Source organism: Heloderma suspectum, chromosome 3, assembly GCF_057233095.1.
Source record: "Heloderma suspectum isolate Gila_16-S chromosome 3, 16-S_ref, whole genome shotgun sequence".
In the NCBI taxonomy this organism is placed as follows: domain Eukaryota; kingdom Metazoa; phylum Chordata; class Lepidosauria; order Squamata; family Helodermatidae; genus Heloderma; species Heloderma suspectum.
In genome coordinates this window covers 87590623-87602887 of record NC_139460.1, presented here as the reverse complement: position 1 = coordinate 87602887, position 12265 = coordinate 87590623, and positions in this window count along the sequence as shown.

The window sequence follows — 12265 nt, the reverse complement described above, 5'->3', positions numbered from 1 at the left end:
CAACACATACATTTGCTATTAGGTAGTTGTAATGTATCATTCAGCTTTCCACAGGGATTGTGATCCACACATGGTGGGTGTCTATGCCACCTGTAGATGTTATGGGTGGCTGCTGGTGGGGGAATACAAGATCCACAACAGTTATGATTTTGATAATCTTTGCAGTCAAGTAAGTTGTTGCAAGGCAGATCATTCTTGAGGCCATTAATAGCTCCCCATAATGTATTGCTATCAGAAGACTGAGGCCAGTGGCTCTGATCCATTCTGTTGTGGAAGTGCCTTTCATGTTTCACTCAGTAGTACACCTGCCTTTTCTGTTAAAATTTATGTTTCCTATATTTTATAGGCCTGTATATAGCCCAAACTCCAAGCCGAAATGGGGCACTTCAGGCTGCTTTGTGCTGCTTCTCAGGTGAAGTGGAGGGGGCATAGAGTGGCACAAAGCAGGTCGGGTCGCTTTGAAGCACTTGGGCGCACTTCAGAGTGATCCAGAAGCCCAGCTGCGCCACCGCCCAGCCCCCAGCTCCTTATCTGGCCCCTCAGGACATGTGCTGGCAGCCGTCTTGTTCCAGGGAGTTGCCATTTTAAAAATGTTGACTCCCTGTATTTCCAGAAATAAATCCTGCACAAATGGCGCAGGATCTGTTTCTGGAAATACATTTTAAAAATGGCAACTCCTTTGAACAAGAAGATGGATGCCAGCGCATCCTGAGGGCCCAGGAGGTGGCGGCGGTGACTCCCTGGAACAAGAAGATGCCTGCTGGCACACATCCCAAGTATGCTGGGGACTCATGCGGTGCATTGCGGGCGTCAGGGGCCCCACTGAAGCGGGATTTGACCATCCCAATTCTGCTTCAGCTCTGGAGGCCAAAGCAGGCCAGCCCCCCCCCATCAGCCCGAGGTGAAGACAGCCCACCTCGGAGAGCCCATATCCAGGGGGCCCTGCACAGCCCTAATATTTGACCCTTAAAGGTCTGGTCTGGTATATGGATATAAGACACTTGTGACTACTTTCTGAACCTGGCTACATAATACACCGCCCATCAGGAATGACCCAAGGCATTTTGTTGCCTAACGCAAAGTACAAAATGGCATTTATCCTCATTTTATGTATAAAGGTTGACCAAACTGGCAGTTGAATCTAACTTCAACACTGACAATGAAACAGCTTCCTCCACTCCACCTGAGCACAGTAGGCTAGTTTAAGGGGCTCAGGGAAGGTTATATGGCACATGCAGGTCTGTCCTCCAAGACCTTGCCACCACTTCCTGCCCCTCAGCATATGGCTTCAGGTAGCTGCCACATTGCCTAATGGTAGGGCCAGCCCTAACACCCACCACAAGAGAGCAGATCCACAATGTGAGAACAATGTGAGTGTGGCTGTTGAGAACAATGAAGGCTGGCCTACCAACAGGCAAAGAAAGCTGAAGATGGTAGGAATAACACACACAATAACCCTGTTCACTTGTTAACCCCCACGCATTTGGTAAGCATGTGAGGGCGAAGTGAGACTGGATCCTCTGGCCCTGCTCCCTGATGCACCCATACCCCACTGGGCGCTCTACGTTTGGTGTTTGAATGAAAGAGGCTCACACAGGTACATCTCCTACATGTGACCATGCAGGACAATCCTGATCATCTAGGGTTCCTGTTTGCTTGGAGGAGCCCTGTGTATGTAAAAACCCAGACATTCAAATGCTGAACATATGGCCATCAGGGTATATAGTGGCACTGGAAGGTGTGACCAGCAGGCCCAGTCCTGCTTCCCCCTTGCATAGTCACTGAACATGTGAAGGGGATAACAAGCGAACAGGGCTAGTAAAGGGTGAGACACTGCTTGCTTTTCTCCATCTCTTGTTTATCCCCCTTCCATCTCTCTCGACTGATTTCCCCCATGAGTTGAGAGAGAAAGGAGCAGGGAAAGTTAGCCACTAAGAAGAGAGATAAAGTGGTGGGAGAAGAAACATCTGATACAGAAAGGCAGCGAGTGGCTGGCCCTTCACGGAGGGTGTGATTTCTATCTCCTAAACAGTAGCAGGGCAGTGGTGGAAACAGCTTGAGCTAAGTATGTTTTATAATGCAAGTGCAATAGCTCTTCATGATTTTTAGGATCTGCTATATAGGCATTGGATAGGGCATATTCAGGAATGATTTCAGTCTATCACCAATCAATGGGGAAAAAATTCATTTGAACTCCTACAGCCAAACATATAAGAGTTGCTTAAGAAGTGACAGATAATGTCAGTATTTGTGGTTTGTTTGAATTAGTTTAAAGTGTTTCAGTTGAACACAGGTCTCTCCTCTCCAATAATTTATATTAAAGTCTTTGGAAATTTCTTTTGATGTGGGGCATTTAAAAGAAAAACAATACAAAAGATATTACTGCTGAACTTTTTAAAGCGTTACTTGATTTGTAAAACTAACTCTGTTCTGCAGTTATTGTTGGTGGCAACAAAGACAGCCCAGAAAACAGTGATACACCTTTGAAAAACAAATCGGACGTCTTTCTTTCAAGGCTGTCAGGTTATTTTTCTGATGTCTTTTAAGGCTGCTAAGTTGTTGTCTAATCCTTACCTCAGGGCTAAAAGCCTTTCAAGAGAACAAAAACACATGTAATATCAAAAAGAAAGGGTTTATACACCACGTTCTCCACAGCAGTTAGTCTGCTAAGAGCTCCTTAGAGGCCGCATTCAGATGAGCAAAATGTGACAGATTCATTCAGTAATAACAGTTCCCTCAGTCAAAGGCATCAGTGGCATCCGCATCCACTGAGCTTGACTTCTGAAGTCTTAAAGGAATGGGAGCTGGCACAGTCAGCTCTGTGCAGTGTTTGTCATAAGCGGCCTCATTAAGAGGGCGTGTCATGAAATGGAAGACTATGGGAAGATTCATGCAACTTGTCTGAGTTGCACCTGCAAAACTGCCTTAGTGATTGTGAAAGGGCAAGTATTAACCTCCTCACTCCCAGAAGGAGACCTTTTCTATTCACGCTTCGCATACTATCTTTAAAATGGGCAGGCTGCACTATTCTATATTTATGCTTTATTCATGTAGAAATTTATATTTTTCCCTTCTAGTGCCCCATGCACCAGTCAGAGTCTTTAAGGTGCCACGAGATTCTTTGTTGTTTTTGCTGCAACAGACTAATGTGGCTGCCCCTCTGGAAATCCATCATCACCATCCCTTTGTGGTTGGCCAGCTTTGTGTGCTTGTTTCTGAACTGGTGCAGCCTCCTTTTCAGATTAACTGTACTGTACTGATCAGGCTTTACGCTTGCACAGGATCCAATAAATCTCAGGACACCTTAAAAAGGTAAAGGTAAAGGTGTCCCCAACCAGTCGTGTCCGACTCTAGGGTGCGGTGCTCATCCCCGTTTCTAAGCCGAAGAGCCAGCGCTGTCCGAAGACGCTTCCGTGGTCATGTGGCCGGCATGACTGAACACCGAGGTGCACGGAGCGCTGTTACCTTTCCCGCCGAGGCGGCACCTATTTATCTACTTGCAATTTCTTGCTTTCGAACCTTAACATATGTTAAATATGTTCCTTCTCCCCTTTTTCCTGGTGAGCTAATAAACATGAATTTTATGGAAGTAGCTGTATAGGAAAAGAAGGGAGCAGCTGGTGGACCTGGGGACCAGCTGATGGTAATGATGCAAGTCCACAGCAGCAGATCTTCTGTTGATCTGCAGACTCTTCCGGCCCCTGGAAGGATGCAGTCCTGTGGTGACTGCATGAGCTGGTGCTGCACAGCACAGCTACAATCAAGGCCAGAAGTGGCAACTTGTGTGTTACAGAAATTACTCACTAGATGTCACCAGTTATCTATAGTAAACGTTGTTCCCCAGCGTTGCCTAGAAGAGAGAAGTTCTGAGTTGCATGTGGTCCTTGGCTTAAACTTGTGTGATTGAAAATACAGGGCCCGGTCTGTCTTACGATCAACTGTGATGGTCAGAAAGCTAGACTTGCAAATATTACTGCAAAATCCTTGGGGACATGGGGACATCTGAAGACTTCCGATGCACTTCTTTAGAGTGCAATCCGTCTCTGTGAAATTCAGTGGATGTTTTGCCATTGGCTTCAATATGTGATCTGTTGGTTCCTAAGGATGCGGTCCAGACGTATGGAGGAAATCAGAAGGCTCAGAGGCAGGGCCAGTCCTACAACTAGGCAGACTGAGGCAGCTGCCTCAGGCAGCAGATGTTAAGTGGTGGGAGTGGTGGCAAGGTGTTGGAGGACAGAGCTGTGTATGCTATGCAGTCTGCATTGAACCCCTAAGTTAGTCTGCTGCCCTCAGGTACAGTGGAGGATGCAGTCCCTTTGCCAATGTTGAAGTAAGATTTACCTACCGGTCCAATTTCTGTACATGGAATGGGGAGAGGTGCCATCTTGTTCTTCACCTCAGGTAAAAAATGTCTTGGGCCAGCCCTGATGATTTGTTAAAGAGAGGAAGAAAATATTTTGGAGATATTGTTTTAAGCAGCAACGAAAACAGGTGCAGAACTCCAGGCCTGAGGGTCAAATCCAGCCCTCTGAGGGTTCCACTATGGCCCTTCAGGGTTCTCTGGAAGGCCCTGTGCCTTCTCCTGGACCCACCCCTTTTCACCCAACCACCAATAGTTTGGTGGTTTCCTGGCTTTTGTGCAGTTTTTTTCCTCCATTCTAAAAGGTTGAAATGCCTCTCCTAAGGCTTAGTTGCTACAGTAAGTGCTTTAAGTGACAATATGCTGGTATTTTTGCTATGTTGGCCCTGCCTCTTTGCCTTAGGCCATGGCCTCCACTGGAATGTGGGTCCCAAGAGCTTCTCCAAAATGGAATTTGGCCCTTGGGCTGAAAGAGGTTCTGAACCCCTGGACTAAAGTGAACAGCAGTACTATATTGAAAAGTAATGGAACATCTATTTTGCAACCGCAGGAGTGGCCGTATAGATAAGGCAACTGAAATTTCAGCATTAGATCATGATAAAGCAAGAAAGTTCTACCCATAAAATCAAGATGAGTTGTACTATCAGTAGGATGTTGGGTATGGAGAATCTGTCTCATGAGGGTTATAATCTGGGCAACTCTCAGAAAATTCTGATGAAGAATGGCCGACTCATAGCAGTTTAAGGACGTTGTGTTCAGGAGCAAGCTTCCCATGTTTCCTACTATCTTTTGTGCCCACCTGAAACATACCTTACATTTCTCCTTTTGGCAATATAAGTTATGTCAAAATTCAAAGTTATATTGCAGAGGTCCAGCGTGAAATGGTAAACTTTGAAGTCCAGGTGTACATCTTGGCAGTCCTTATAGCCACATCCCCAAGGAGAGGCCAAAAATTCAGGCTGTCCTGTTTCAGACCATGGGTTCTGATGATGCTCTGTTGGGTTGCAGGGTTTGGCTATGGATCAGATCTGGTTCTGGAGCAGGGGTCAGCTTGGGTCAGGCCCCTCAGGAAGCAAGGTGGAAAGCAATCGGCATTAGGGATGGACAGACTCACCCGTGCCTGGCTTCGTCGGGTACTCGCTGAGCTGCTGCCGCTGCCTGCCCCTGTTCCTGGCACCGTGCGAGCTTTGTCGTGGCCCAGCGAGTGCCCGACGAAGCCCCAGGGCCGCCCCTCCTCCCTACTGAGCTGCCATTGTGCACAACAGTGGCGGCTCGGGTGCTTCTGGGTCTGTAATGTTGCATAACTGGGCGCTTGCTGAGCTGCAGGGTGCTCGCCGAGTGGGTCCGAGAGCACCCTGCGGTTTGGCGAGCAGGGTCCAAGAGGGTGGGCAAGTGGGAGTCTGTCGGACTCCACCCCCTGTGCAGGCTCTCGCAACATCCCTCAACAGCACCACAGAAAGCTCCGAGTAGTGCTGGGGCTGGGAGCCAGATAGGGTTGCCTGTATGCCGCTCCAGCAAAGGTCAGAGTAAGACTGAAGATGAAAGAGGAAGTGAGTATATGTGAAGTGCTTTCAACACCTTGAAGTGCAATATAAATGTGAAGTACTATACAGCTGCAGAGAAGTTACATTTTGCCCAACTCCCTCCAAATCAGTGCTGAGCTACATACAAAACTTTAGGCGGAAAGATGAAACGCCACACATGTTTTGGTCTATGCTTTCTTTAGGGGCAAGTAATATCACTTGTTGGAATACTTCATCAATTAGGGCACTAGGTCTCAGAAAGCGCTGGCGGGAGTATGGTGGTACACTAGTGCTAATACTGTGGGGGCAGTGGCCCCCTTGTAGAACACGGCCCCTCTGCTTTCCTTGTATACATTCATTTGGGTTAGAGGGCATGGCATAAGGTAGTAACAGGCTGCATTTGGAAGGAGGATGGACACAAGGTGGACAAAAAGAAGATGCAGCGGGGAAGAGACAGACATAGAGGTTAGGCCCGTGTGAAGTGATAGATAAGTAGAGAAATCCGCAATGGATTCAAATGAATTTGGATTTCTATGAATCTGACCTGCGCATTCCCTGGCAGACCAGCTTTTTCTGAGTTACATGGATTCCGTGGACTTGTGGACCATGTTTTCACTTTTCAGGGGGATTTTCACTAATGCAAATTACCACTAATGTGAATTCTGCAAGTGGAACAAAATTATGGTAAAAAAGAAAAAATCTGATTCCAATAATGAGCAGATGACTGAAGCAAAGACACCTGAAAATCCACGTAACACAACTGGAATGGATTTAACAAAATCCATACATTCCTATATGTAAGTCAGCAAGTGAAAGAAGGAGATAAGTCCTGTATTTATAAGTAGTAGCCAGGCACAGGATTGGCATCTGCAACAGGTTGACTCTGTTTAAAACGGATTAACTGAATCTTTAGTGTTTACTACAGGGCAAGTCACAAAGTACATTTCTGATGAGTTTGAACAGTTACTTTGCTGATTTTACTTTTGGCTTAGCATGCACAAGATTGTACCCTGCAGTTTAAGAAGCTTTGCAAGAGGCTGGTTGTCGGAATTAAATGTTTAGGATTTACAAGCACAACAGACCAAGTTGTTGTTAAACATAGATATGATTTATTGATTTATTTAAAGCAGTTTTACCCTGCTCTTCAGCCAAAAAGGCTCCTAGAGCAATTTACATAAGATCAATAAAAACAAGCCAGTCCCTGCTGCAGTTTACAATGCAAAAGACACAACAGAAAAGGAAAAAGGGATGAGGAAGGAAGAAGAAAACATGCAAACTCAGGCACCTATTCTTAAAATTATGTAGTATTTTAAAAAAGGAGACAAAAAAGACAAACAAATGAATTCAGAGCATTTGCTGCGCAAATGTAAGCAGAGTTCTTCCAAGGCTTCTCATGTGGTAAAACAGCAAGGCAGTTTCTGGATAATTTTGGTTGAATTTCAGGGATAAACTAATTTGAGCCTAACGTTTGTGACAAGAGGAACTCTGCAGCTAAAGAAAAGCTATACAAGAGGTTGGTTGTTGGGATTAAGAATTACAGTTTTAGAGTATCCAGTTATAGCAGCTGTTGGTTGTAACCCATGAAAGCTCATGCTAATTTATTAAAATATCTGAACAACTGAAACAGTCTATCTGTGTGCTGCACTTAACCCTTGAATTTGTACTCAGAAGGCTAACATGGTTATACTATCATTTAAAAGTATGTATTTTACTAATGTTTGACATAATACTTGACCAAGGGAGAGGCTATAGCTCAGTGGTAGAGCACGTGCTTTGCATGCAGGAGGTCCCAGGTTCAGTCCCTGGCATCTCCAGGTAGGGTTGGAAAAACTCCTGCCTGAAACCCTGGAGAGCCACGGCCAGTCAGCGTTGACAATACTGGGCTAGATGGACTAATAGCATGGCTCAGTAAAAGGCAGCTTCCTAGGTTTCTGTGCCCCAACTTCAATGTTGGGGTGGTCAAAAGCATTTTTTTAAAAAATATAGAGGACAATCTTCTGTTTGAAGGGCTTAAGCCACAATTCTATGCGCTGAAAGAATTCCTACAACTCCTAGCCAGCCATGCTGGATAGCTGACTGAGCAGGTACATAGGTCCCCACTATGGTGAGATGTATTGTATTCCTATTTAAATTACAATAATTACAGTAATTATTTCTAATTTTGCACATGTACCTATAAATTAGCATATGTAATTGTTATGCAAACCTACATAACCTTTTGTTCTGTTTTTTGGTGATGCATTTCCTCTTCTTTGGCAGTGCATAAGTGGCTGCACTCTTCATTTTTTTTTTTTTTATCCTCAACCTGTAAAAGATTGGGGCTGAATGGCCAAGGGTAAGTGTAGGTGCATGGAGGCTAAGCTGGAAACAGGCAGAATGTGTGAAATTGTATATTTGTCGTTGTCCTGCTTTTCAGAAAAATCCTGTCTCCCAAAGCCACTTACGGAACTGGGGCCTTTGGAGAATCTTAGAGGAAATGATCCTTATTTAGGAAATTCAGTGTACCCTGTGATATCAGATGTCACCAGGATATATCCAGTGCCACTCACATCAGTCAAAAAATAACTGCAAACTACAAAAGACAAGACTTTCAAGGGAAGGGGAGTGCAGGAAAAAGGTAGAGGAGAGAGGCCAGTTTGACAATGCCGGAACAAAATGGTGAGTTGTAAACAAGCATTTATATCCAGTTATACCCAGGCTGATACGTTTGCTTAGATAGAGAGGTGCAACTACGCAGTAGCCCTTAGTTACATTGGTAGGCCACCAAGGCTCGAGTTTCCTCCCCTTGCTTTTGCTGACTGATCCAACAGAGTTCTTTCAGGCAGGGTAGGAGAGAGCAAACTTTCTGCAGCTGCTCCCTGTCTGGCCAGTGGCTGGAATCAGGCTGATCTTTGGCATGGTGTTCTCTCTGGGGAAGGAAGTGGTGCAGTTACACAGTGGCTCTTGTTCCTCTGGCTAGTGGCAGAGGCCAGAGCAGGCTTTTCCTTGCTTCTCCAGTCCCAGGGCAACATGTTTACTGTTGCAGAAAATGTTATATTGTATTATATATTCATCTTTGTCAGCCACCTTGTGAGGGTTTAACAACAACAACAACAACAATAATTTACATGGAGGATAGGTTAAGTTGGGTGCTTTGACTTGCAACTGTCACGCTTTTTGGTGCATGAGTGAATTTGTGAGCACTTAAGCTCCTATCTTAAACTGAAGTCTTATTGAACCTAGAATTAATAATCTGAAACACAAGCAAGTATCATCTCTGAATGTCAGTTGAAAAAACTGAAGTACTGTCTTCCTGGGACACAAGTTTCACACTGTAAAATTGGAATCTTACAGGGGAGCTGATATTGAAGCTTACCAGGTCCAAATACATGTTAGGGCAGACACAGGGTGGCCACCAAAAATGGCATCCCTGTATTGTATTCACAGACCCACCGGTGTAGGAAAGGGAAAAGCATCCCATGATGATTCCATGTTGCAGGAAGAATGTTATACTGGGAAGCCATTTTTGATGGCTCACCAGTGTTTCTGCTACAATGTGTCATTTGACCCACAGAAACTGCATGAACTGGTAACACGGAGCTGATTCACACTTGTCCACGGTGAGAAGGGAATGTGACGATAAAGGAACCATGTGGGTGGGATGAAGGAATGTTTCTTTTCCATGTGAATGTCAACTAGGTGGGAGAAAAGGTGACACTTGTGTGGGAAGGGACCATATAATTGTTGTCCATGCGATTTCCTTCCTAACATGTTCCCGGGGGTGGTGCTGGCATAAGACTGCACCACAAGGAAGCAACTCCCACACTGTGGCAGATAAGTGTGAATCAGCCCTCCTCAGCAGCTGTTTACCCAGCCGTGAGACATTCCATTTTTCTTAAAGCTACAGGATTCTTATTTTCTTCCTAACCTGGACTTATACGAAGGGATGTTGATACTTTTAGCCTAAGCAGCTAAGCAACTCATTTTATAAATTTAAAAGAGTATAGATTGCCAGAAAGAAATAAAAATGGTCTCCATATTCCTCTCGCCTCAAAATATTCACTTAAGACACCGTCCTTCAAAGCCAGAATAAAATGTGGGCGCATTCATTCACCACCACATGTTTAATGCTTGTGTATGTGCCTGGTTTTAGAAGTGAGAGGAAGTGAGACCCATTGCTGATAGTTTTAAAACTGGTCAGAGAATTCTTCATTAACCCTTTACCGAAAGGAAATCTTTTTTCCTTAATAAAATAGTTAATGAGGTTTTTCTAGAACAAGTACAAAACCCCAAGCAATTCCTTCTGTCCCTTCAACCTTTGTCAGATACTGCATATTCAAAGATACTTTGCATTGACCCAGTGGCTAATTTCCATATTAACCAAATGTTTGGTTAAGATAAACATAGAACTAAATATTTTCGGGGGCGGGGGAGAGTTGTGTGTGACAAGGGGCTCTGAAGTCCCAGTTCCTTTTCAATTTTGACTAGCATAAATTGCCTGGAAGGTTTGCATGTCCTGATGAAAGCAAAGCACTCTCCTAAATAGTTTTGACCGCAGAGGCTAGAATTCTTTGCTATGACCCTCATATGTTCCAGCTGGAGAATGCTGATTCTGTGCTTTCAAAGGTGGTAAATTTGCCTGCACTAATGTTAATTTCCCTTTTTTTTTTTAAAATTGCAGGATGCTTCTGTCCCCACCCTAGAATATTGCTGTTTTAAAATTGCAGAATGCTTCTGTCCCCACCATAGAATATTGCTGTTTTCTCCCAACTTTTTGAAAATCATTGACAGATAAAACATCCAGTGCAGGCTGATGAAGCCATTGGCCTTTCCCTGCACTGAGCATTGCTGGGTATTCACCAGCTGTGTGTCTGCATGATATTACTCTGGCCACTACTGTTCGGCTACCACACGCCTGCTGGTAAGGCTGTGGGCCTCCCTCCCTTGGATTTACTCTTCAGCACCTGCTTACTACTCTTTGCACCACCTCATGAGTGACGGCTCTTGTTGCTTTGAAAGCATATGGGTACAGTGCTAAATGCCAATTCTGTACTTATTTTATAATGTAACTGGAGGAATGTACTTCATGCGGCAGGCAATCGGGAAAAAAGGCAAAGGGAGATGAGGCCAGCAGCAACCTCCTTTGGACACGTCTGTTGAAATGATAGAGCAAGGTAGCTTGGCAGCCATGCACAGTGCCGGGACCATTCAAGGAAGCACATAGAAATGATAAGCAAACACATTTCTGTTGTACATGCGAGCTACAGGCAAATATGGGCTTAATGTCGCTTTATTTCCTTCTCCTCTCCCCACTAAATGCTGGGAGCTGAGAGATATTTGCAAAACTTTGATCTGTGCCAGATTTGCCACTCAAATGTTGAATGTGAAAATTTGAATTCGAACTGCAACTTTTCATATTGAATGTGAAATTTTACCTAAAAACAAAAACAAAATGGGAGTTCATTACATTATACTGTCCTACTATGTTCATTTACTTGGAAATAAGTCTGAGAGAGTTCAATGGGGCTCGCTCCCAAGTAAATATGCATAAGTTTGCAAACTTATTGTGCAATCCTATGCGCCTGCTGAGAACATAATCACATTGTGTTGCATGCAGCATACTCCCCGATAGTGTGCGAAGGTTTATAACCTTTGACTTGTTGGCACCTGATATTGTTTTGGCAGGCATTACAGAAGGAATCTCATAAGCTGTCAATTGTTAAACACTGTCAAATACAGATGCAATCACATGTCATCTATCAAATGCAACCATTGCAATGCACATGTCATCTATCAAATGCAACTAAATACCATTGCATGTCAACAAACAAATATAGTCAAACATAAAACACAATTACATACTAAATAGTATTGCATGTCAGCCATTATACCTGACCAAATTCCCTTATAGGTTGGCTAGTACGCTGTCAGATGCTAAATAGCATTACATGACTATAAAATACTGTCAAATATCAAATGTTGAAATCAAGTATCACCAGATACAGATTCAAAACATTTGGAGAACATTCAGTGATTCAGATTCAAGTATTCAGAGAATACCTGCAGAATATTTGACATGAGGGAAAATTATGGGAGCAGATTCATTTCAGCTTTATTGAAGATTTTTTAAAACCTGGAAATGGCAACGGAAGTGTGCCCCAGGCGAAATAGGACTAGTTGAAATGTGTGTATTCTTCAGCTTCCAGTTTGTGGAGATCTGTGAGCTTGTTGTGGCATGCCAAATACATAAAAAAAAATGGCCACCATGTGCCAGAGGGTGGTGTGAATCCATTCTGGAGGGGTCTGGCGAAGGGAAGGAGCCATTGTGTGTGTCTGTGTGTATTTTCATTTAGAGTAGGAGCTGGGATGTGTGTGTGTTGGGGGGAATCTTTCATCTTATAAC